This window comes from Harmonia axyridis, chromosome 2 (assembly GCF_914767665.1).
Source record: "Harmonia axyridis chromosome 2, icHarAxyr1.1, whole genome shotgun sequence".
In the NCBI taxonomy this organism is placed as follows: Eukaryota; Metazoa; Arthropoda; class Insecta; order Coleoptera; family Coccinellidae; genus Harmonia; species Harmonia axyridis.
Genome location: NC_059502.1, coordinates 24,239,208 through 24,266,312, shown reverse-complemented (window position 1 = coordinate 24,266,312; position 27,105 = coordinate 24,239,208). Strand labels below are relative to the sequence as shown.

Sequence of the window (27,105 nt, the reverse complement as noted above, 5' to 3'; positions counted from 1 at the left end):
ACAAAAGAAAACAAGATATCAAGGTGAAATAAAAACTGAAGCATAGCGAAAAGGTTTGTTTTTGTGATAAACTGAGCGTTAACCTTAAAAATTTCCCGAACTGTTCCACAGGGTATTTTTTCACCCAAAATAAATAAGCTACATTTCTGTAAAACTTTTCTGGAGTTTGTTTCAATACCAAATATTTTATATTCAATTTGGCGTAGAATCAATTGATATCGATTGAAAGTTCTTGGACAACGAACTTCAGCAAACTTTTAGATGGCCGAGTTTTCTGCCGGTGAGTGTATTATTATCGTTCAAAATACGTTGCAATTATGTGGTGAAACAATTGTTATATTTTATGGAAATTCATCAAGATTAATCATGAATCTTGAATGTTATACCTCATATCCCAAGAAAAATAATTTTAGAATTATAAAATTTGATTTCATTCTCAACTTTTGTTGAAGATCAATTTCAATTATTTGTGATGATCAATCTAATTATCTCAAACAGAATTTAATAAGAAAATGAAAAATGCAACTAATGTAGTTAGTTAATTATACTTCAATGTAGTCCTTTTAGAAGAAGGATGCGTTGGTAAAACTAGCTTAGTTCTTACATATGTTGAAATAAATGTAATAGTAGTAGTAACAGTACTTTATTGTTCATAAACTAACAAATGGCTATCGACCTAAGGTCCTTCATCCTCTAAATGTAATAAATAATCATAAAAGTACAATTCATGCATCAGTTCTCTACAAGAAACTGATTATTGACGTAAAGAAAGAGAGTAATTTTACCAATATGGTATACAGCTGGTCAAGAAAAAATTCATGTACTTGGTCCCATATATTATCTCTCCTCAAATGGAGCAGCTTTAGTTTACGATATTAAGAGATGAAGATTCTTTCCAGAAACTGAAATGTTGGGTCCAGCAATTGGGAAAAATGTTGGGCACCGATATTTATCTGAACATAGTAGGAATTAAGACTGATTAAGAAAAAGAAATGTCAATTTTAAAGAAACAAAAAAGTGTGCTTGTAATGTTGGGGCTGAGTATTTTGAAACATCTGCCACACTCAATGAGGGAGTAGAGGATTTGTTTTCACATTGACTGAAAAAATGAGGGAAGCTCATCAGCAGAAAATGTCTAAAACAACATTTCTCAACAGACAAAATTCTATGAGAAATAATATTTAGTGGTAGAAGATGATCAAGTAGAGAAGAATTGCTGTGGGAGTTTCTGAGCCCGGTGCAATATTTATCATATTATCATTATGAAATATCTTCGAAAATTTTGAAATAATTTCAATACACTACTGATTTCAATCGTCCAATTATATTGATGATATTCATATATATTTCAATTTTGAAAACACAAATAGCGTATGTCTTTGTATTGCTACATTCTTATAATATAAATAATATCAATGAATTTACCCTATTCAATAATATTTACTAGATCATTCGAGCTCATAGATTTCGTCTTTCATAGTTTTTAATTTTCGGGTGAATAGAAGGTACTAAAGTAAGTTTTTGAATCAAGTTTAAAATTATGTTATATAAAATAATAAATAAAAATCTATTATTTTCATTTAAAAAGTTGAAGATAGATAAATAGAGATACAAGAGCAAATTATGCAATGATGTAAATAGATTATATCAAATTCTATTCAAGACTTTTTGTTTTTTCTGAAATAATTTGTAACCGAGTTAATTTTTACGTTTTGTGAATGAAGCAATATTGATTTAGTCTACCAGTATTTACTATTTTTCCAAAAGAAAAAAATAGGAACTCATTGGGATCTTCTGTATTATCTCACAACTCCTCGTAACAAGAATCAATTACCATCAATCCAAGCAAAATACACAAGATCCCCACAAAGATATCTCTATCCAAACCTAACATAATCCACCTATGCAGCTAATTAACAAACAGAACTACACAACGTACACACGTAATTAGAGGCTCAAGCGTTCACGTTATCGCCTCGGCCGGCTCGCATCCCCAAACCGGAAGTGCCCCATTATCGGAAGCAAGGTGGAAAAACGGCCCCGTCTTGGCCCACGCAACAGCTTGGCGTGACCAGCGACATACATCAGGGTTTTACACGGTCATATCCATCGGTCACGATGGCCGGCTATTATTATTTTTAATTAAAGTTAATGTAGCGTGATACTCCGGATTCCTCGACTACTCCCGGTTCTGAACGATAAATTTCAATATTTGGGGATGTTTCTCCTCCATCGGATTTATGGGTTCGATGTTATCTGGACGAGATATATCGTTCTTTGTCTCAAACGTAATCAGAGATATGGACCTATTGTTTCCATATGTTGTATGTTATGTTTTATGGGTGTCTAGCCTGATCGAGTGGTGTTTGTTAGGTTTTATTGGGGCAAGGAATTAGCTTGAACCCATTAGGTGTTACATTATGAAATCGTTGAAGAATTGGTAAACTTTAATGTCTTTCAGGAAGTGTGAACATTCTCATGAAAATGATTCAATTGAATTATTTTAAAAAATGCTTTGAATTCCATCCCATAGATATTTAATCGGATTCAAATCCTGGCTACATGGAAGCCATTCTAATTGTTAAGTATCAACCTTATCCAAATTTTGGTTAACAATATTTGCTTTATGCGGTCTTGCATTGTCGTGCATTAAAATGAATTCATCTCCAAAAAATGGAGCATAGGGAACTACAGCTTCCTGAAGAGCTTGACGTATTAATGAAATTTCAGCCTTTTATTTGAAAAAATGTTTCTTCAAAAGGAGTCAAGATATCAAGGTGCAATAAAAATTGAAAGATGGCGAAAGGGATGGTTTTTGTAATAATTGTAATAAACTGAACGTTAACTCTACCCCAACCATTTCGGATTCCTCGACTACTCCCGGTTCTGAACGATAAATTTCAATATTTAGGGATGTTTCTCCTCCATCGGGTTTATGGGGTTGATGCTATCTGGACGAGATATATCGTTTTTTGTCTCAAACGTAATCAGAGATATGGACCTATTGTTTCCATATGTTGTATGTTATGTTTTATGGGTGTCTAGCCTGATCGAGTGGTGTTTGTTAGGTTTTATTGGGGCAAGGAATTAGCTTGAAGCCATTAGGTGTTACATTATGAAATCGTTGAAGAATTGGTGAACTTCAATGTCTTCAGGAAGTGTGTTAGGATTCCTGGCATTCTCATAAAAATGATTCAATTGAATTATTTTAAAGAATGCTTTAAATTCCATCCCAGAGATATTTAATCGGATTCAAATCCGGGCTGCATGCAGGCCATTCTAATTGTTGGGTATCAACCTTATCCAAATTTTGGTTAACAATATTTGCTATATGCGGTCCTGCATTGTCGTGCATTTAAATGAATTCATCTCCAAAAAATGGAGCATAGGGAACTACAGCTTCCTGGAGAGCTTGGCGTATTAATAAAATTCCAGCCTTTTATTTGAAAAAATGTTTCTTCAAAAGGAGTCAAGATATCAAGGAGGAATAAAAATTGATAGATGGCGAAAGGGATGGTTTTTGTAATAAACTGAACGTAAACTCTACCACAACCATTTCGGATTCCTCGACTACTCCCGCTTCTGAACGATAAATTTCAATATTTGGGGATGTTTCTCCTCCATCGGATTTATGGGTTCGATGTTATCTGGATGAGATATATCGTTCTTTGTCTCAAACGTAATCAGAGATATGGACCTATTGTTTCCATATGTTGTATGTTATGTTTTATGGGTGTCTAGCCTGATCGAGTGGTGTTTGTTAGGTTTTATTGGGGTAAGGAATTAGCTTGAAGCCATTAGATGTTACATTATGAAATCGTTGAAGAATTGGTAAACTTTAATGTCTTTCAGGAAGTGTGAACATTCTCATGAAAATGATTCAATTGAATTATTTCAAAAATTGCTTTGAATTCCATCCCAGAGATATTTAATCGGATTCAAATCCGGGCTGCATGCAGGCCATTCTAATTGTTGGGTATCAACCTTATCCAAATTTTGGTTAACAATATTTGCTTTATGCGGTCTTGCATTGTCGTGCATTAAAATGAATTCATCTCCAAAAAATGAAGCATAGGGAACTACAGCTTCCTGAGGAGCTCGGCCTATCAATAAAATTCCAGCCTTTTATTTGAAAAAATGTTTCTTCAAAAGGAGTCAAGATATCAAGGTGGAATAAAAATTGTAAGATGGCGAAAGGGATGGTTTTTGTAATAAACTGATCGTAAACTCTACCACAACCATTTCGGATTCCTCGAGTACTCCCGGTTCTGAACGATAAATTTCAATATTTGGGGATGTTTCTCCTCCATCGGATTTATGGGTTCGATGTTATCTGGATGAGATATATCGTTCTTTGTCTCAAATGTAATCAGAGATATGGACCTATTGTTTCCATATGTTGTATGTTATGTTTTATGGGTGTCTAGCCTGATCGAGTGGTGTTTGTCAGGTTTTAGTGGGGCAAGGAATTAGCTTGAAGCTATAAGCTGTTTCGTTCTCAAATTGATGAAGAATTGGTGAACTTCAATGTCTTAAGAAAGTGTGTTAGGATTTCTGGCATTCTCATAAAAATGATTCAATTGAATTATTTTAAAAAATGCTTTGAATTCCATCCCAGAGATATTTAATCGGATTCAAATCCGGGCTAAATGCAGGCCATTCTAATTACTGAGTATCAACCTTATCCAAATTTTGGTTGACAATATTTGCATTATGCGGTCTTGCATTTTCGTGCATTAAAATGAATTCATCTCCAAGAACTGGAGCATAGGGAACTACAGCTTCCTGAAGCGCTTGGCGTATTAATAAAATTCCAGCCTTTTATTTGAATACATGTTTCTTCAAAAGGAGTCAAGATATCAAGGTGAAATAAAAATTGAAAGATGGCGAAAGGGATGGTTTTTGTAATGAACTGAACGTAAACTCTACCACAACCATTTCGGATTCCTCGACTACTCCTGGTTTTGAACGATAAATTTCAATATTTGGGGATGTTTCTCCTCCATCGGGTTTATGGGGTTGATGTTATCTGGACGAGATATATCGTTTTTTGTCTCAAACGTAATCAGAGATATGGACCTATTGTTTCCATATGTTGTACGTTATGTTTTATGGGTGTTTAGCCTGATCGAGTGGTGTTTGTTAGATTTTATTGGGGCAAGGAATTAGCTTGAAGCCATTAGGTGTTACATTAGGAAATCGTTGAAGAATAGGTAAACATTAATGTCTTTCAGGAAGTGTGAACATTTTCATGAAAATGATTCAATTGAATTATTTTAAAAAATGCTTTGAATTCCATCCCAGAGATATTTAATCGGATTCAAATCCGGGCTACATGCAGGCCATTCTTATTGTTGGGTATCAACCTTATCCAAATTTTGGTTAACAATATTTGCTTTATGCGGTCTTGTATTGTCGTGCATTAAAATGAATTCATCTCAAAAAAATGGAGCATAGGGAACTACAGCTTCCTGGAGAGCTTGGCGTATTAATAAAATTCCAGCTTTTTATTTGAATACATGTTTCTTCAAAAGGAGTCAAGATATCAAGGTGAAATAAAAATAGAAAGATGGCGAAAGGGATGGTATACTGAGCGTAAACTCTACCCCAACCATTTCGGGTTCCTCGACTGCTCCCGGTTCTGAACGATAAATTTCAATATTTGGGGATGTTTCTCCTCCATCGGATGTTATGTTTTATGGGTGTCTATAGCCTGATCGAGTGTTGTTTGTCAGGTTTTAGTAGGGCAAGGAATTAGTTTGAAGCCATTAGGTGTTTCGTTTTGAAATCGTTGAAGATTTGGTGAATTATTTAATGTCTCCAGGAAGTGTGAAAGGATTCCTGACATTATCATAAAAATGGTTCAATTGAATTCTTTCAAAACATTTGCACATTTTCTGAGATAAATAAAAAATATGTTCAACATTTCTTTACACTGAAAGCATTACAAATATTATACAGGGTGGCCATTTGAAAACGAAACAGACGAGATTACAGACGAAATAAAGTTTTTCGATAGAAATGCTCGGACAGGTCGATTTCTGTTTCGAGGGGGACAACTTAAGATGTAGGTTACGGACGCATAGCGCTTCAACCCTTGCTACTACAACCCTCACCCCCAAATTTTGAATAGGGAAGATGGGGTGAGTGATACCTCATTTGAAAGGTATTTTTATACTGATTTCAGCACAGTAATTGTTTTTTCATTTTATGCATTAGTTCTCGAAATATTCTCAACTAAGTATTTGAAAATGAAGTGGTGTTTTCATGGCACTTGTAGTGTTTTGTGAAAAATCGACATTTTGAGCTTCAAAACAACCATGACTGTGGCTTCCTTCCTAACTAACTAACGCATGAATATTTCGAGAACTAATGCATAAAATGAAAAATCAATTACTGTGCTGAAATCAGTATAAAAATACCTTTAAATTGAGGTATCACTCACCCCATCTTCCCTATTCAAAAATTGGGGGTGGGGGTTGTAGCAGCAAGGGTTGAAGCGCTATGTGTCCGTAACCTACATCTTAAGTTGTCCCCCTCGAAACAGAAATCGACCTGTCCGAGCATTTCTATCGAAAAACTTTATTTCGTCTGTAATCTCGTCTGTTTCGTTTTCAAATGGCCACCCTGTATATAGGTACCCACTTGGAGGAGGGAATTGTCGAAATTTTCTTCTCTTCTACTTTTGCTGATAAGGACAGTTAATGTTTAATATAAGGCAGATCTTAAGCTTTACTTACATTTGTTAGTAGAGGAAAGACACTTTCCGCAAGAGTTAGGAAAAAAATTGTTTCTTCAAACGCTTGAAATATATTGAAGCTTAAGATTAAGATTTAATCAAGGAGGTTCCGATTAACTGCGTGCCCCTCATCAGAGTTATTCTCTCCATAACATGATCTACTGCTCGCCTTCCAGTTCCAGAATTCTAATGAGCTACAATATCTGGGATGGCTTCAAGGAGGCTTACTCCTCACTTCTACAAGTTTCTTGTCCAAAGCAGATTTTGCGTTGGCTAGTGATAGCGAGGCATTTCGTCACCAGGGGATCCGTAGTCCCTTTCTCCTCTCCGCAAAATATGCACTCGTCATTTTCTGTTAGACTCATTCTCATGAGGTGTTTCCTAAGGCGACAATGCCCTGTAAGGGGGTGTAGCATATTTTTGCTAAGGTTCAGATACTTCTTGGATCTCGCAGTGTCAAAATTTCAGAGAAATTTCTTGGAGTGATCCAAACCGTTTTTAGTTCTCCTGAAACTCTTTCTTGTGGGTACCGGGTTTTTCACCATAATTTGACCCCCCTTAACTTTGTTACTAAAAGAGGTACGAAAAAATGTTTTGTACAAAAGTTTCACGAAATCGACTTGTGTTTTTTAAAATGATTTCACAAAATGAAATATATACAGTGTGAGCCACATATTTATAGAAACTTCATTTTTTCAGATGGAACACCCTGTATATTTTTCTATATTTGATTAACCCTTTTTCCCCTGATTTCAAATATATAACATATGTTTGGTCTATCTCTCTTATTCTGAGTACCACAATGTTTCAAATTTTAAGAACCACCTAGCATGCTTATAGTAATCAGTTTTCAAGTGGTAGGCTGCGATAACTCAAAATGATCTTTTTTGAGTTATCTCGTTGGCAACGATATGACATATAGTCAAATTTCTAACGAGATAACCCAAAAATGATTATTTTGAGTTATCGCATCCTACCACTTGAAAACTGCCAACTTGGATGCCAGGTGGTTCTTGAAATTTGAAACTCTGTGGTACTCAGAATAAGAGAGATAGGCCAAACATATGTTATATATTTGAAATCAGGGGAAAAAGAGCTAGTCAAATATAGAAAAATATACAGGGTGTTCTATTTGAAAAAATGAAGTTGCTATCAATATGTGGTCCACTCTGTATATATTTCGTTTTGTGAAATCATTTTAAAAAACACTAGTCGATTTCGTGAAACTTTAGTGAAAAACATTTTTTTGTACCTCTTTTAGTAATAAAGTTAAAGGGGCGGTCAAATTATGGTGAAAAACCCGGTACATTTTTCTACGCCACAGAAAGGTTCCGGACCTATGAAAGGAGTTTGTGCTCCTTTTCTGGCAAGTGTGTTGGCCTCTTCATTCCCTCTAATTCCCGAGTGGCCGGGAACCCAGTCTGAAAAGATCCTGTTATTCTTACCTATTTCATTAAGTTTTCTTCGGCACTCCAATACCATCTTAGAATTGATAATGCTTTGATTGCAGCCTGACTATCAGAATGTATCGCTATATCACATTTTCGATAGTTTTTTGCTATGTTAATTTGTACACATCTTTCTATTGCAAGTATTTCTGCCTGAAAGACTGATAGTGGCCTTAGGATAGTATGTGGTACCAAACACATTAGGAATTGAAATACGTGTGAAAAAATAGTTGAAAGCGCACGCTTGTAGAAAAAATCTTTTTCTACAAGCAATTTGAAAAGTTATGTTCAATACAACTTGGTATGAATGCTGTAAATATCGCATTCTATGAGAGTCAGATATAAAAACAAATTCATAAGATGTATCAGCTTCAAAAACATATTCGTATGAATTTTCATTACAATGTTGTCAGTAGTTTCGGAAAATTTTAAAAAATGTGGAATTTTTTTTTTATTCCACGCCTTTTATCTCAAATACGGTAGGAGTTACGAAAAAACTCCAATTAGTTTTCAGTTTTCTACCTATCCTAGAGACGGGGGTCACCTTTTTTGTAACACCCTGTACCTATATTATAATGAAAATTCTCCTTTATACTAGATCAGATAAAAATATACTCAGTTGGTTGTTCAAATGGATCTTATACAGCGTGCCAAAAAAGTAACTCCTCAATAAGATTTATTGAGGACTAGTTGCATTACTTTTTTGGCAGACTGTATATTTCAATTGTGTCAATATAAGTGAACTCCACCAATGAATGATGGAGATTGATCAATATTAATCAAACCCACAACAGCAACTACTCCACTTCTGAAAACAATATTCATTAATTGAAATACGGAACGAATCTTTTATTGTCAATCAATCCATTATATTTTCACCTATGAAACCAACAAGGAACGGATTCTCATAAATTTATGGGATATCAAATTTCCATCACAAAAATACACCTCACTGAAATTAAATATTCAATCGTTCTACAGGCGGTGTGAGAATCTATTAACAAAATTTACGACCATTTTGCCCATTCGATTGAATTATCGGCAAAATTTAAGAGAGATCCGTTTAAATTTCAATATATTACTGATTAGGAGGTCTTCATCGTACTCGATAACATCCGATACTCGACAGTTAGAATGCGTTTGATTAGATTGGTTACAATAATTAGAATTTCAAGAAACTGTATAATTCCAGTCGATTAAATGCTAGCTTAAATACCTTCACCGTGAGAATATGCAAGATATGAAGAGAAGACAGCTGGAAGTACGATTGGAATTTCTGCTATGTTTTTAATAATTCTCGTTAATTCGGCTTAGCTAGAGGTGGTCTTTTGATTTTAATAGAATATAAAATATTTGTTTTTATTGAACAATTCTACTATTTCTTAATATTTGTTTCTTTCAATCGATTTTCAGATTGAATATTTATAGTTAATGAATTTAACTATGAAATATCAGGGAGTGTAGAAATTTTCTCTTTGAATAAAGTATTTCTTTATCGCAAATGATAAACCACCAATGTTGAAAACTCTGCGAATAGCCGGTGCTTGTCGTTCTTAGGAACTATGTGACATGATGGCAGAGAATGCTCAAAAGTTAGAAAATATAGCCAAATATAGTCTTTATCCCAGATTCAAATAATGGTATCTCTGGTAAATTATCGATTACTGAAAGTGAAGAAGAAAGTCACATGGAAATTTTCAATAAATATCTGAAAATTATAAACATGCTTGTTTTTTAGGCGGTATCAAAATGGTAAATACTCAGGATAACCTGTTGTCAGAAAGCAAATGCTAAAATTACAGGTTCATGTAAAGGAAAGTAATGTGTTATGCATTAGGATGGCGCACCATGAACAAATTTCTAGTCACAAAATAAAATAATCTTATCTAACCTAATGTGGTTAGAACCACAAATTTTCACTGTTCAAAAAATAAAATTACTACTTCAAGATTTCCAGGTTATCAGTTGATAGACAATAATCTGAGGCGTGGACTAAAACTAATTCCTGAAAATGAAACCAAGACCTTGTGATTCAACATCTTCACCCTTTTTTTCATGGAAACACGTGAAAGATATAAGGTCTATGCCAATGCTCCCGAATCGATTCAATACCTCAAAGATGGAATTCGTGAAGTTATCGAGGACATACATCCGCAAATGTAAGAATTGGTCATGGAAAATTTCGTGAAAAACTAAACGTGGTGAAATGAGCACCTTAGACGCAGTGGACTCCCAAAAGAGTCTGTCATCGACGAAAAAATAAAAAAGTTCCCAAAATGATTTTGAATGACCGTAAAGTGAAGTTGATCGAGATAGCAGAATTTGTGAAGATATCATCTGAACGTGTACATCATATCATTCACGAATATTTGTAGATGAGAAAGTTGTGTGCAAAATGGGTGCCGCGCGAGCTCACAATCGATCAAAAGCAACATCGTGTTAATGATTCTAAGCAGTGTTTCAAGCTGTTTAAGTGCAATAAACCTGCATTTTAGTGACGATATGTGACAAGGGATGAAACATGGCTTCATTATTACACTCCGGGGTCCAATCAACAGTCAGCTGAGTGGACTGCAAACGATGAACCGAATCCAAAGCGAGGAAAAACACAACAGTCACTGGCAAGGTTATGGCATCAGTATTTTATGATGCGCAAGGTATAATATTCATTGATTATCTCCAACAAAGCAGAACCATCAACAGCGATCATTATATAGCGAATTATTATTAAAATCGTTAAAAAACGGCCTCATTTGAAGAGAAAAAAGGTGCTGTTTCATCATAACAATGCGCCGTGTCACAAATCAATGAAAACAATGACATAATTGAATGGATTTGGCTTCGAATTGCTTCTGCATCCACCGTGATTGCCAGATCTGGCCCTTGCGCCTTTTTCTTTCTTGTTCTCAGACCTCGAAAGAATGCTCGCTGGAAAGAAATTTAGGGCTAATGAAGAAGTGATCGCCGAAACTGAGGCCAATTTTGAAGCGTACTACAAAAATTGTATCGAAAAGTTGGAAGATCGCTATAATGGATGTATCGCCGTCTAAGGCAACTATTTTGAATAATAAAATCGGATTTTGACAAGAAAATGTGTTTTACTATGGTAGACCGGGGACTTTTCAATTGGCCTGTTACATAGTTTGGTTTGGATATCCTCGATTTAATGGATCTATAATAAAATTGAAAATTTGATGTATAGATGAAAATAACAGTGAAAATGTATTAAGGTATTGAGGAGTAAAATACAATGTGATAGGAGAATTTTTGGATTTTTAAACGATTGACACGGTGGATATTCTACATTTAAATGCTCAGATGAACAATTACGCAACAGCTAATGAGTTGAAATCAGTCGTTTATTTAATTTTTTTCATTTTGAAATGCAATTGTTTTAGAATGATTAGGTGTGGGTATAATTATCAAATTTTTCGATTCGATGAACAAAATGCTGCTTGATTTTTCTAGTAATTGTAGACATTAATAATGTTCCATAAACTTGGTCTTCCGGTATAGTTTACGCTCGAATCTGATGAGCGCCAACGAAAACCGAAAAATAATCTCCATTTTGTACAATTATCCAGATAATTACCCCACCACACTTTTATAGGCACCAACTGAACGGATGATACGTAAACACGGATTAGTTGTTGCGTATCTGGCGTAATGGAAACCGACAAATCACCGCTTGTTGCGCAGGAACAATGGCGATATGTGGGCAATTTCGATATTAAGTACCGGAAATTTTACAATTAGCTTTACGCATCGCTAATTCGCCACTCCATTGTCATTTTTACTATTGCGCTTCGTGTGCAGCGACCGTGGTCGCATGGTCAGTCATGTAACCGATGAGAAATGGATCGGGGGGTAGAGATGCCAGCCATGGGAAATTTCCAACAGAATTCTCTTGAGTTATAGGTATCTTGATTAGGAGTATCATTTACAAGTTTTCAAATTCTCTACAGAACTAGGTATCTGCACCTACCTATTAGTTTTTGGTTTTGGTGTATAATTGCAAAGGGTGTTTTTTTTCGAGGTGTATAACTTTAAAATGGCATTACTGTTCAAGATGGCGACCGATCTAACAGCTGTGAAGTGATTCACTCTCAGTTTGGTTTGGCAATTCATCATGAATAGACTCACGCCTGAATAACGCTTGCAAATAGTGCAATTTCATTTCGAAAATAATGGTTCTGTGCGGTATGGAATCGCGCACTACGCGTTGGTTGAATGGCTACATCAACAAACAAAACTGCCTCAAGTGTATGTCGAAACACCATTACATCCAGAAAAACTTAATGTTTGGTGCGCTTTATGGGCTGGTGGAATCATTGGTCCGTACTTCTTCAAAAACGATGATGGCCAGAACGTTAAAGTCAGTGGTGATCGGTGTAGAGCCATGATTACTAACTTTTTCATTCCTGAATTGAACAACCATGATGTCCAGGAGCTGTGGTTCCAACAAGACGGCGCAACATGTCTCACAGCTCGTGCCACAATCGATTTATTGAAAGACACGTTCGGTGACCTCCTAATTTCACGTTTTGGACCTGTGAATTGGCCTCCAAGATCTTGTGAATTAACACCGCTAGACTACTTTCTGTGGGGCTATGTAAAGTCATTGGTCTTTACGGATAAGTCACAAACCCTCGACCATTTGGAAGATATTATTCGCCGTGTTGTTGCCGATATAAGGCCACAAATGTTGGAAAAGTCATCGAAAATTGGACGTCCAGATTGGACTACATCCAAGCCAGCCGTGGCGGTCATATGCCAGAAATCATATTTTAAATGTAATGCGACAAGATTATCTTGCGGATAAATTAAATTCATGTCAATCGAATAATCCATCGTTGTTTTATTGCAATTTAAAGTTCTATAGCTCTAAAAAAACACCCTTTATAAATATTTAATGAATTGGGCCCTTACTTGACCGAATTTCATTATCAAATAAAATAAAACATAATTCATTTAAACGGATTTCAATATTAATAATCCCTTCCTTTGTATTGATGTTAGTATTTCGTTGTGTTTTCTGATTTTCACTATATCCCTCCATACAGGAGAGGCGCACAAGACGATGCTGTCTGTGTACTATGGCACACAGTAGCTTGCGCCTCGTGTATGTTGACCCTCCGATATTTGGCATTCTTTTCTGGATTTGGCTGCATTTCTTTTCTGCTTTCTCCGCCACGTGTCTGATATGCTCAGAAAAGTCCAAATTTCGATATAGAACCACCTCGAGGTACCCCGATTTCACCTTTATAGCTTCCACTGTTATTTCTATGGACTTTCCACTTCTTGGCGCTCTAAGTATTGTGAGCTCCGTCTTGTGAGGGGCGATTTCCAGCCCTTGTCCCCAGATCCAGGACACTGCCATATCCACATCCACCGTTCTCTTCGCTTTGGCATTCACCTCTATCTCATGCCTCCCCTCCACGAGTAAGAGGATGTCGTCCGCATACGCTACAGCAGCCACCTGCTCCCCGTAATCTTGTCTCAGGATTCCGTCATACATCGCGTTCCATAAAACTGGGCCCATCACTGATCCCTGGGGGACACTCATCGTACATCTATGTAGGTACCACATTGTCACTTCTAATGGACCTTCTGTGAAAGTATGCCTCAACGCACACCTCCTCTTGTGAGACATTTTATTATTCTGTCCCACTTTTCCGTATTGAAGGCGTTTTTGATTTTTATTGTCCAGAGACATCGCCACGCACCAACTGGACTTTCCTTGTTTCATTTTATTATTCACTTCCACAATTCTCAATTAATTCATGTTTTGTGATTATTACTTTCCTAAAAATTCAGTATTGAACATATTGTGCGCCAATAATCTCTTATTAGAATGAATATGAATCTAAATAATAATGATTGAATTGATTGGTAATGCAAAGATATGTGAAAATCCTCTTTAAAATAGAGGTCATCAAAGAAAAAACGATTGTGTTATGTGAAATGAATAATCTTAAATTTTCTGCCATTCAGTCTATAAAATTCCATTTACATTTTTTTTTCACGTAATAGAATGCCCGATGATGGAATTTACACTATCTGTTTTTAATGAAATACCCTTCGTAGATTTACCGTTTGTAGTTGTTCTCAGCCGACAGCAGCAAAAGAAGTTTTATGATTTTATTATGTTTGCGTAGATTCTTCTAGAATCACGCAGAACCTCAATGAACAATGAATTGATTCATGAGAACAGTCTAGGCATCCCAATTCTCAAGTCAAGCTCAAGTAAGTATGTAATTTTTCACGAGATTTTCAAGTGAAGTAGTTAGAAAAATATTAAGCTACTTGATGAATCCCTATCTTGAGGTATAAAAATTCTATTTCTACTAATCTTGTAGACCAACTATAAGTAACACAATTTGAAGGTTTGATCGAGTATTCATGCAAATTAATGAACTAAACCTAATTAACATCACAGATAGGTATATTGAACATTTACCGCATGAGATTTTCAAAGTGAGCACATCATTGTGATAGACATCTTAGGATTTCCAAACAAAATAGCTGAATACTTCAGTTGCCCAATTCATGGGCCACTCTTTTACGCGCTCTTCGACATCTAACACTGTTGTATTGTTGAAAATTCATTACTGAATTAGAAAATAGTTGCTGGAAATATTCTTTTGGGTAAATATTCGGAAAAGAAAAATAAGCCTTCAACTTCCAGCGAGCACAAGGACTGAATATCAATATACCAAATAATTAAATTTCAATTTAATTCCTTGTTCAGTAGATATTAGCGGCTGGTACAATATTATTGTCAATGTTAATATCACATAAATATGATTGAAAAATCTTGAATTGCTATGCTTTTTCACACAAGGGAGTAAAAGACACACTTATCTTCCGCTTTTGAGGGGGTAAAATAGCTTATTACATATGGGCCGCGCAAAAACATAATTCCAGCTATTTATGAAGTGAACAGAACCACAGACGGCTATCTGGCTAACGAGAAGAGCGATAAAAATGAGTTTCACAAAGGAAGATGGACAGCATGAGGAAATGGCCGCAATTAGCATCTTGTTTATGGCCGTTTCGCTGCAACATGCGGGCCCCCAACGCGGTTTTGTCTGTTCGGCGAATATTCAAAGTGATTCCGATAGTCGCCGTTGGGATTTCTCCTTTCAGATCCAAACCAAAAGTTTCCATCATTCGTTGGGACAAAAACGAGGATATACGTGCTATATTCAATCATTGGAATTCTTCTATCTTCATAGGTATCAATTCTGGATGGTAGATGGCCATTTAACATTGTGAGTTGTGTAATGGCCAAAATAATTTAACATTACTCTTTCTATGCTTAAGGTTCAAAACCTAAACCCAGCAGTAAAACACTTTTATAGATAAGTTATGAATCATCTATTGAATATAACATATTTTTCCTAGAACTGCTATGAAAAGTACCGTATTCTTCATAGCTACTCAATTTCAAAACTTTGTTTTGCTCATACTGTGAAAAATATTATTCCACACGGCACTTTGCTCACACATCTCTTGGTAGACCAATGAAATTGGGCTTTTGTTGAGTCGTTTCTATGGAAATGTAGAAATGATTAGATACTGTCAACGAAGGCCATTTTGAATTGAATTAGGTACTTAACTTGAATTATTCAGATTTGTTCAGTTGTAGGAAATAGTATATTGTGCAACAAGTCCAACTTTTCTCGCGAGTGGGGAAGCGCAAACACACAAGCAAGAAAAGGACTTTCTTCACATGTTGCACACTATACTTTTTCTATAACTGCACAAATATCAATAATTCAAGTGATGGACTTGATTCAAATCAAAATGGCCTTCTTTGACAGTATGTGCTAATTTATTGCGTTTCCATTGAAACGACTCAAAAGCCCAATTTCATTGGTCTACCAAGCTAGGTGTGGGCAAAGTGCCGTGGGGAATAATATTTCCCACAGTATGAGCAATACATAGTTTTGAAATTGAGTAAGCTGTGAAGAATACGCTACTTTCCATAGCAGTTGTAGGAGAAGTATATTGTGCAACATGGGGAGAATGTCCTTTTCTCACTCGTGTATTTGCGGCACTCACCTTTCAGGCTCGTACCACAAACTTCCTCACTCGTGAGAAAAATAGATCTGACCCCACTTTTTGCACAATATACTATTATCTAAGGCTAATAGAGGGTTTTCCATTAAGAGGTTTCGGATAGTCATAGATAAAATCTACCTTTTTATTGAAATTTACATATCTTTTAGAAAAAATACTTCATTATATGCCATGAACAGGCACTCCACGAAAATTTATTTCTGCTATCATCTTCAATCTCTGCATTTCTTCGACTCTACCTTCAAATACCAAAAGAAATCGAAACAAATCAGTCTATTCTCAGAAAGATATTAAGTTGTTCAGAAGATTATCAGATTAGGAAGACTAATTTTGAATTTTTGATCCAAAAATTTTTTTACCATAAAAGATTTAAAAATGTCCATTATTTATTGTAGATTAAAATATAACAGCATACTGTGCGTATTCTGACTTTCAATTCTTCTACATCTCGGGGTGGTGTTTTATATACAACCGACTTTGAATGTCTCTAGAGAAAAAAAACTAAAGGTATCAAGTTCGGGGCGCGTGGTGGCTATTCAATCCGCTCTCGTCTACCAATCCATTTCTTTTGGAAATGGTCTGTTAACCATGGCATATTCTACTCTTTTTTTCATTAAATTGTAAGGAATCTTTTAAAAGGTCATCAAATCACATTGAAAATAAGGTATCACTCAATCCTCCTTACCAATTAAGATTTTAGTTGCTGTCATCATGCTTACAGGGTTGATAATAATTGATTGGAATAACCAACTGTATAAAATGGCTCCTTTCGTACCAAAGTTTATATCATTTTGAATTTTTCCTGATTTTGCATGAGGACCAGATATTAAAGTTTGTACCTCTTCGAATCGACACACTGTATTAATTATTTATTTAATTATTCGTTCGGAAAATTGCAGTCTCCTATCCAGTATTTCTCCACACGTATACGAGGACTTTCCATTCTATTTCCATAAGTGAACAATTTGCTAACGATATGAAATATTTCCCAGAACCTTGCAGTCAATTACGCAATTCTTATGATGGATAAAAGGGTCATGAATAAAGATGAGGATCTAATTAATCCAGCTAGATATGGGCGAATATGTCGCATATCTTCGTTCGGTTATGGACGTCATCAAGGATTCGAAAGTTTCGGGACGTTTCCGTTAATTGTAATGACATTTTTGAGACGAATATTTTCCAAATTCTCTCGATTATTAGATCGTTGAGGTCTGAGGCTTCAGACTCGTGGGAAAAACCTTGGATTTGAACGTGATTGGATAATATTAGGCCAATTGAAAAGTCTCCGGTATGATGCACAGCAGTCCAACCATTAGTTTGTGAGATATTGCGTTGTGAGAGTAGCTACTTTTGTTATTCGAAAAAAGATAAAAAAAAGAATTTCGTGCTGATAAAATATTACTTTGAAGGGAAAAATACAGTTGAAGCAAAATCTTGGCTTCATGAAGAGTTTCCGGGGTCTGCACCAGAAAATCAACCATCATTGATTGGTATGCTAAGTTTAAACGTGGTGAAATGAGCACTGAAGATGGCGAACGCAGTGTACGCCCAAAAGAGGCTGTCACCGACGAAAAAATCGAAAAAGTTCACGAAATAATTGAAGTTGAATCGAGATAGCAGACATTGTGAAGATATCATCTGAACGTGTACATCATATCATTCACGAATATTTGTACATAAGAAAGCAAAATCGATCAAAAGCAACATCGTGTTAATGATTCTGAGCAGTGTTTGAAGCGGTTTAAGTGCAATAAACCTGAATTTTTGCGTCGATATATGACAATGGATGAAACCAATGGATGAGTCCAATCGACAGTCAGCTGAGTGGTCTGCACACGATGAACCGAATCCAAAGCGAGAAAAAACACAACAGTCAGCTGGCAAGGTTATGGCATCAGTATTCTGGGATGCGCAAGGTATAATTTTCATTGATTACATCCAAAAGGGCCAGACCATCAATAGCGAATATTATATAGCGTTATTGGATCTTTTAAAGGATGAAATCATTGAAAAAGGCCCCATTTGAAGAAAAAAAAGGTGCCGTTTGATCAAGACAATGCGCCGTGTCAGAAAACAATGGCAATATTGCATAAATTGAGCTTCGAATTGCTTCTGCATCCACCGTATTCGCCAGATGTGGCCTCCAGCGAATTTTTCCTCAGACTTCAAAGGAATGCTCGCTGAAAATATTTTGCGCCAATGAAGAAGTAATCGCCGAAACTGAGGCTATTTTGAAGCTATTGGTGCAAACCATACGATGTTGTATATTTTTCAAATCAGAAATAATTTAGCTACAAAAAAATGACACAGAAATCTAGTTTTCCCATTAAAAAACATAACTTTGGTTCATAGCTTCGTAACTGAAAATCTTGCTTAAAAGACAAGCACGCCACTGGATCCTACGTAAAAAAGTACAATTTTTCAATTTCAGAGTTCTATCATCAATATCAGCGGAGATATAAATTTTCTTCAATATCGCTATTTTTACAATTCCCGCTTATAACTCGAAAACAAAAGGAGGTGGCCAAGAATGAATACTCTTATTAGTTCCGCAGAAAAAGAAAACAAGAATGGGGTATCAGATTTTGTCTATCTCCTCTTATTCAATAGTTGTATACAACTATTGAATAAGAGGATAATTTCACGTCGAGTGCAATAAACATTCACTTTTTGCACTTGTTGCTTAAATAACTATTCATAGTGGTATACACACTTGTGTACTTTCTTGTGGCTTTCATATTCAACGAATTTGCCCACCCTGTACGAATTCGTTGAATATGAAAGCTACAAGAAAGTACACAAGTGTGTACACCACTATGAATAGTTATTTAAGCAACTAGTGCAAAAAGTGAATATTTATTGGACTCGATGTGAAATTCGACAACACGTCGAGTGCAATAAAAAATTTTTGCACGAGTTGCATACAACATTTTTTTCTACGTTCATGCAAAGAGCAAAAAATGATTTATTGAGGTGCGGCACTAGGTGTAAGAAAATGAAAAGCGCAACTTGAATACTTTATTTTTAATATCGATTTGCATTGGAACAGGAACTAATACGTTACGAACAATTTAACTCAAACTTTATTTTTACCCTCAATGCTGAAAGTGAATGAACAATTGGTGCAATTTTCAATATAAATATTTCGTAGTGAAGTACTTTTCAAATCCACTTCTTGATTTGTTACTGCTGTAAACGTACTAGACTTGGTAACTGTACATCGTTATTTCCTTCAGGCTGAAATATTTGTTTGTCATGATGACAGCACGTTGAAGTAGAATGACAGATGAGTGCAATAAAAACTTTATTGCACTAGTGCAATAAAGAACTTCTTTTTCCACTAAATATAGTTCAATAAAGTTTTGCTTTTTGCATGAATCTAGAAAAGCAATTTTCATCACACAAGGAGTTGATCGGGATTTCTCTCGGTGTTGTTCCATCCCTCTCTTCGCCATGAATCGGATTCATTCATGCTGTCGAACGGCTCGCATCCATTCAGGAAAAGAAACCGAGGTGGCGTTTAAATCAACGAGATAAAACGGTCGAGACAACAAGTGAACATTTCGTATACAAAATAAGATCGTACCTTCGGAATCACAGAAAGTTACGATTATGTCTGTCTATCCACCTCCGGTCGGAATTCCAGAGAACAACGTTATCTCCTTTCTGTGTGTTAAAAGGGACGGCGTGTATCGACTTATTACATCTGTTGGATGGAGAAGACAGTGGCGGCGTCGAGGGGTCAACCAATTGATTACTCAGTTTGAGGTACATGGCGCGTTAATGCTGAGTGCCACCTTTAAATGGGACTTTAAATGTATTGGTATAGTATATCCAAAGTCACTTGGAGGAAGCCAGAATATTTCGATTATACAAAGGTTGTCCAAGTTTCCAGAAAGTCACATGAATCCCTTTGGGGTCAGTGAATTTATTGCCTTACAAAACTTTCAAATAACCCCAGGTATTTAGCGGATCGCAGTATCCACATCAAAGGGACATCTGGCCAAGCGTTTTTACGGACTAGTTCAAGTGACTTTGGATATATTATACGTATTGGTACTCATTGCCAAGAAATATTGATTATCAAATGTATGTTTCTATGGCAACAAATGTTTAGCAATATAATTTGAAAATTTCGAGCTTTTAAGCCGGTTTAGTCCATTTTTCCCCTGACGTTTCTGCATCTTCAAGGGTTTCTAAATCGTAGATTGCAACTTGAAGCTGGATTTCTCCGAGTAGGGAGGAATCGAACTTATCCAGCGTCTACAATCTAGAAAACTCTGAATATGCTTGAAGCAGTAGTATATGTGGAACTTCAAGTAAGAAACCGATAGGACCATGGTTAAAATGTCCGGAATTGCCCTATTATGCTGAACAATCCGACTGTGAGAACCTTCGGCATCAAATGTTTCATTTTTGCTATGTTATCCTTCGGTTATTATTATATGTAACAGTTGGGTTCCATTGGCTTGGAAGAAAGTGTTTCAGAACTGACCAATTTGTACTATTCCATAATCTACTCCATGATTCCTTTTCCTTGATTCCCAAAGAAATCATCGATCATACGCATAAATCTTCTTAGGAGCTTTCGCAGACACGTCGTCATGATGAAAAGATGGCTTACCCAAAAGTATTTTCATGAGGCAGGCAAGCTCGAGGCACTTGCACGTTATATTCGACGGTTTCCTCTTCCGATTCATAGAGCTTGCAAATTTCATCTGCTGATTCCGATACACAAGGAAATTGTATCGAGAAAGTCTATCCGCAACAACTGCATAAGATCCTTTTTGTATGAAAGCAATGATTCTACGAGTCTCTAAGCTTGCTTGATGTTCTTGATGTCTTGTGTAGACTGAAGAAGACAGAAGAGAACTAGGAAGTCAACTGGTCAACCCAGAAATTTCACAGAGCAGAGCAACTAGTTAACTAGTTCTGTCACTATACATCAATAGGCCTGAGTATATTCTCATTAAGATGCTGAATCTGATGAAAATCTGTGTAAAATGTAAATGTTCTGAATTGTTTGTTCATAAGTGTATTTATTTTCAATAAGTATCGTACTTAATTAGACTTGACTTTTATGATTTTTCTGAATCGTTCATTAAAGTGTTTTCTTCACATATACTATTTATATATATATACATATACTATTTATATATATTTTTACCTAACAAGTAAATTAAATTTTTTGAGTAGAGAGATCATTATTTCACTATTTTTTCGGCAATCGCCCTGTATATCTGTAACCAATACCCCAAGGGAACATTGGAACAATATAGTACATAAGCGTACAACTTTGCTCCCGCCGTTTTTTTCTGAAATTCGAGGCTTTATTGTAAAAAACTTTCTCCTATCTTTCGGGCAGCGTACAAATCCCGTGTTGAAAAAATTTTTTCAACGAGTTCGTCATCTTTTGAAACGATCCACGAATCGGTTCAATTTTTTACTTCTTCATAAGACCGAAAGATACAGTGGGTAGGGTAGGACTTTCCAAGTATGTCTTGACCACTTCCGCAACATGGGGTCCAGCATTGTCATACTGAAAAATCACTTATCATGTTTTTAGTTGTCTTTCAATGCTCAGCCAAAACGCATTAATTGCGTTCAATAACGATCGCCTGTGATTGTTTAAGTTGATTTCAACTATGTACTCATAATACACTACGCCGAGCTGTTCTCACCAAATACTGAGCATGACCTTGGAATCGGAAATATTTGGTTTGTTTGTCGACGTGGAAGCATGGACGGGATATCCCCATAATTTTCTGAGCTTGAGGTTATCGTAATGAAAACATTTTTCCTCGTCAGTCATAATGCGATGGAGAAATCTCTTCTGTCTTTGCCTTGCAAGCAGCTGTTCACAAGCAAACAAACGCCATTCAACATATCTCGGCTTCAACTCGTACGGCACCCAATTTCCTTGTTTCTGAATCATTGCCATGACTTTCAGACGTTTTGGAATGGTTTATTGCGTCACTCCCAATGATAATGCCAATTCTTGTTGCGTTTGACACGAGTTTTGATCAACTAATGCCTCCAATTCTGCATCTTCTAAAACTTTCTCTCTTCTGCCACCATATGGTCTTCGACGTCAAAATCAACGTTCTTGAAGCGTTGGAACTACTCTCGGCACGTTTTTTCACTGAAAGCGTATAGGAGAGCATTCGATGATCCCCAGCCGCAGATTTCTGCTTTTTAAAGCAGAAAATGAAAACCTCCCGCGAATTACGACAATTTGGCTCGTAAGCTGACATGTTTAATCGAGAATAACTTTATGATTCAGAAACAAATCGACTAATATTTCGATGGAGTTATGTTTACAAATACCTGAGCTTATTGTATGACATCTACGATCTATTTATTTCGACTAGCACTTACCGCTACACCTATCTATTGCAAAAGATGTACACCAATATTCAAATCAGCCCGGAGGCCGAGATGCCAACAATGCATTAGTCATAGTTGAATTTTAATAAAGTCATTTTTTTGGCAAAAATGTTCCGCCGAATATCCCTCAGGGATTGACAAAAGCCCCATAATTTTATGACAAATTTCTCAAGTTCGTACGAGTTTTCGATTGTCATAAAATTATCTCGTCTATTAACAATGTCCAGGGATAGTACTACTGAAAATGTGCTCTCGACCCTCGCTTACAAGTACTTCGCTGCACCACTGACCGTCCTGAAATTGAATATGTAAATTCGGCATTCGTGCACATGAATTATCGCCAACTGACCGATGGAAATTATTAAATATAAAATGTATTTCGCGGAGTAAGCAGCGGCTGTCGATCGGACATTATTATACACTGCGAAAGTGATTCGCGTGGGAAGAGCTCCCGATGCCGTTTTGTTTTTTCCAATCGTCTAGCATTTGTCAAGACATGGACTGTATATCTGTCACTTCGGACAATGCTTTGGCAATGTTATATGAGATTACGGTGCCGACTTCGCGCTGTAAGTGTTATTACGGCCGCTTTACTCAGTTCATGTGCACGGACCGAAAATCAAGTAGAACTTGCGATCCAGATGCAGTTATCATTAAAGAAATAAATTTTTCTACATTCATGCAAAAAGCAAAACTTTATTGAACTATATTTAGTGGAAAAAGAAGTTCTTTATAGCACTAGTGCAATAAAGTTTTTATTGCACTCATCTGTCATTCTACTTCAACGTGCTGTCATCATGACAAACAAATATTTCAGCCTGAAGGAAATAACGATGTACAGTTACCATGTACTAATACGTTTACAGCAGTAACAAATCAAGAAGTGGATTTAGAAAGTACTTCACTACGAAATATTCATATTGAAAATTGCACCAATTGTTCATTCACTTTCAACATTGAGGGTAAAAATAAAGTTCGAGTTAAATTGTTTGTAAAGTATTAGTTCCTGTTTCAATGCAAATCAATATTAATAATAAGTATTCAAGTTGCGCTTTTTATTTTCCTACACCTAGTGCCGCACCTCAATAAATCATTTTTTGCTTTTTGCATGAACGTAGAAAAAATGTTGTATGCAACTCGTGCAAAAATTGTTTAAACAATTTTAATAAACATTCACTTTTTGCACTTGTTGCATAAATAACTATTTAGGTGTACAACTTTGCTTCCGCCGTTTTGCAATAGTAGCTTTAGCGGTAAGTGGTAATCGAAATCAATAGCTCATAGATATCATACATGAAGCTTAGGTATTTGTTAACACCATCGAAATATTAGTCGATTTTTGTCTGCATCATAAAGTTATTCTCGATTAAACTTATCAGCTTACGAGCCAAATTCTCGTCATTTGCAGGAGGTTTGAATTTTCTGCTTTAATATGAAGTAATTTGCGGCTGAGGCTCATAGAATGCTCCAAAACCTATATGGTGAGGCCGCTATCAGTGAAAGAACGTGCCGAGAGTGGTTTTAACGCTTCAAGAAAGGTGATTTTGACGTCGAAGACCAGCATGGCGGTGTAAGAGAGAAGGTTTTCGAAGATGCATAAATTGAAGACATTACTTGATCAAGACTCGTGTCAAACGCAACAAGAATTGGCAGGATCATTGGTACTGACGCAACAAACCATTTCAAAACGCCTGAAAGTCATGGGAATGATTCAGAAACAAGGAAATTGGGTTGAATGGCGTTTGTTGCTTGTGAACAGCAGCTTGCAGTGCAAAGACGGAAGGGATTTCTGCATCCCCTTGTGACTAGAGATGAAAAATGTGTTCATGACGATAATCCCAAACGCAGAAAATCATGGTAGATATCCCGCCCTGATTCCACACCGACGCTGGCCAAACCGAATATTTACGGTTCCAAGGTCATGCGCAGTATTTGGTAAGATCAGCTTGGCGTAGTATATAATGAGTTGTTAAAACCGTCTGAAACATTCACAGGCGATCGTTATCGAACGCAATGAATGCGGTTGAGTCGAGCATTGAAAGATAAACGGCCGCAATACAACGAGAGACGTAATAAAGTGATTTTACACTTTAGAGCATGACAGTGCTGCAATGTTGCGGAAGTGGTCAAGACATACTTGCAAACGTTTGAATGGGAAGTCCTACCCCAGCCACCGTATTCTCCAGACACTATAGAACACTATACCAATGCTAAAAAAATTATATTATCTTCTATATTTCAAGTGAACCTGAACATAGTTTTCGAAAATGTATACTTACTCTCTTTATTCATTCCACACTAAATGGTGTTATATAAAAGCAAAATTTTCAATTTATTTCATAAATTAGTACACTTCTCATAGTTATAGGACCTATCTCCTCATTATGTATACATGGATAAATTACTTTTGTTATAGATTCACTCGAAATTATACGTAGTTTTCTTGAGTATCTTATTACAAAAAAAGTTGCCCAGCATCCCTGGCGGGGATCGAACCCACGACCTTTGGATTAGAAGTCCAACGCGCTATCCTCTGCGCCACAGGGACGAACAATAAGTAGGTTGCCTGAGAAGTAGCTATTCCACAACCTATTTCGCTAGATTGCGCATAAACGAATTAACCTGCTAAAAGGTGTTAAGTTACGATCGCCGACAATTAGTGTAATAATATGTCACTGCACTTTATCTCTGCTCTGTACGCTTTACAGACACCTACTCGGGTTTAGTATACGCAGGTGTTAGTTCATCTTACACGTTTCAAATTTTGATCAAATATAGTCGAAACTTAATAATTCTATCCATTAATCAATTAAATAGGGATCCTTCGTTCAATTTTTCAATATTGACTCATACCAATATGAGAAGACTAGTAGAGCAACTATTATTCTCGAAATGATGTAAAAAAATTTGCATCGGCCGGGAATCGAACCCGGGCCGCCCGCGTGGCAGGCGAGCATTCTACCACTGAACCACCGATGCTCATATCGGAATGTGTAATACAGCATTTTCTGAAGGAAAGATTAGTGATGTTAAGCAAGAATTTTGCATTATAATTCATCTGTTGATCCTACCATTTAATTCTCTATACATTTCATGTGGGTATTAAAACAACACCACTGTTCAATTTGTTTTCAGATAATAATATTATATTCAATGTATAACCAGTTTATTACAATAAAGCCTCGAATTTCGGAAAAAAACCGCGGAAGCTAAGTTGTTAGCCTATGTAGTTTTTTCAGATGTTTTTTGAGTTTAATTTTAACTGATACAGATCCACCAAATCTTTCTAAAAAGCTATTTTGAAAATTTTATCAAAGATAAATTTAAATTCTCGAAATGATCAACTTTGTTCTGCAAATTCCTGAAGTAGTTGTTAATTAACAAACAATTGAACTCAGCTACGGTGTATGGTGTATGCATAGCCGGCGTAAGGTAAAACAGTGAAGCAAGCGTTTCAGGCGAATCTATTTGAGGGGCGGTAATTCTGAACAGTTTGCGGGCGCCCTTTTCATCTGTTTTTATTTGTAAACACAAATTAATGTTGTTCCGCTCAGCGGACCGGAATGTGTACAAAAGCAGCGGCTTTTGTACACATTCCCTGGTATCAAAATCTCCATAAAATTCGTAATTTTTTCTAAGCAGCTTGTATAATAAATAGCACATGGTATCCCAAACAATATAAACACAATTCCCATTACCCTCCTTGAAAGAGGAACAAAATCATAATGTATTCCACAAAGACGAAAAAAACACTAGCTTTCGAATCATTTGGAAGCCGATGTTTACACATCCAATATAGGAAATTCTTGCGATTTTGCATTCGAAAACTGTTGAATGCTTGTATGTGATTCCACTTTGAAGGTCCTACCACCCTTTGCATCTTGTGGTGTGTTAAGTCTCAATCTTTTTTATTATGATCACTTAGACACATTATATAGAAGTTGAATTTTTATATTTACGATGTTTTGACTGATGTGTATGTATTCGTTATGCTTTGCTGTGTTATTTTATTCAAAAACTTTGAAACTCTTGGTGTCATATTATATATTAGAACATTTCAATAGTTTTTATTCACTAGAAATTATTTTTTTTTGCGCACGATTGTAAGATTTTTCATCGAAAGAAAAAAGTTCTGTATTATCATCAGAGCAGGTGCCTTTTTTTTGGATGAGGGGGGAGGTGGTTATGAAGGAGGTTATGTTGTTATTATTTGCTTCAGGCGCCAAAATACTCGCACCGGCTCTAGATGAATGTAAAGCAATGAACATGAAAACACGCACTTACATAATATATGTTGAAATTCACTCTATATATAGGTACCGCCATTTTTTCTCTTAAAATTTAAAAATGTTTTTTTTTTAGTGGTAATAAGCCCTCCTTCCTCTAATGCCTTTGATATGATATTAGATTTTCCAAGTTTTCTCTAAAAGGCATTCTCATAAC

The 27,105-nt window shown here is 36.0% G+C and overlaps 1 protein-coding gene and 2 non-coding genes across 3 annotated transcripts in view; 1 reads left to right on the top strand and 2 right to left on the bottom strand.

Moving 5' to 3' along the window:
• LOC123673508 (dendritic arbor reduction protein 1-like) overlaps window positions 1-27,105 on the top strand; it is a 475,514-nt gene that overhangs the window by 70,415 nt on the left and 377,994 nt on the right. The window lies entirely within an intron of this gene.
• Trnar-ucu lies at window positions 25,138-25,210 on the bottom strand. Its single transcript has one exon. It is a non-coding gene; the product is annotated as a tRNA-Arg (tRNA).
• On the bottom strand, window positions 25,571-25,641 carry Trnag-gcc. Its single transcript has one exon. It is a non-coding gene; the product is annotated as a tRNA-Gly (tRNA).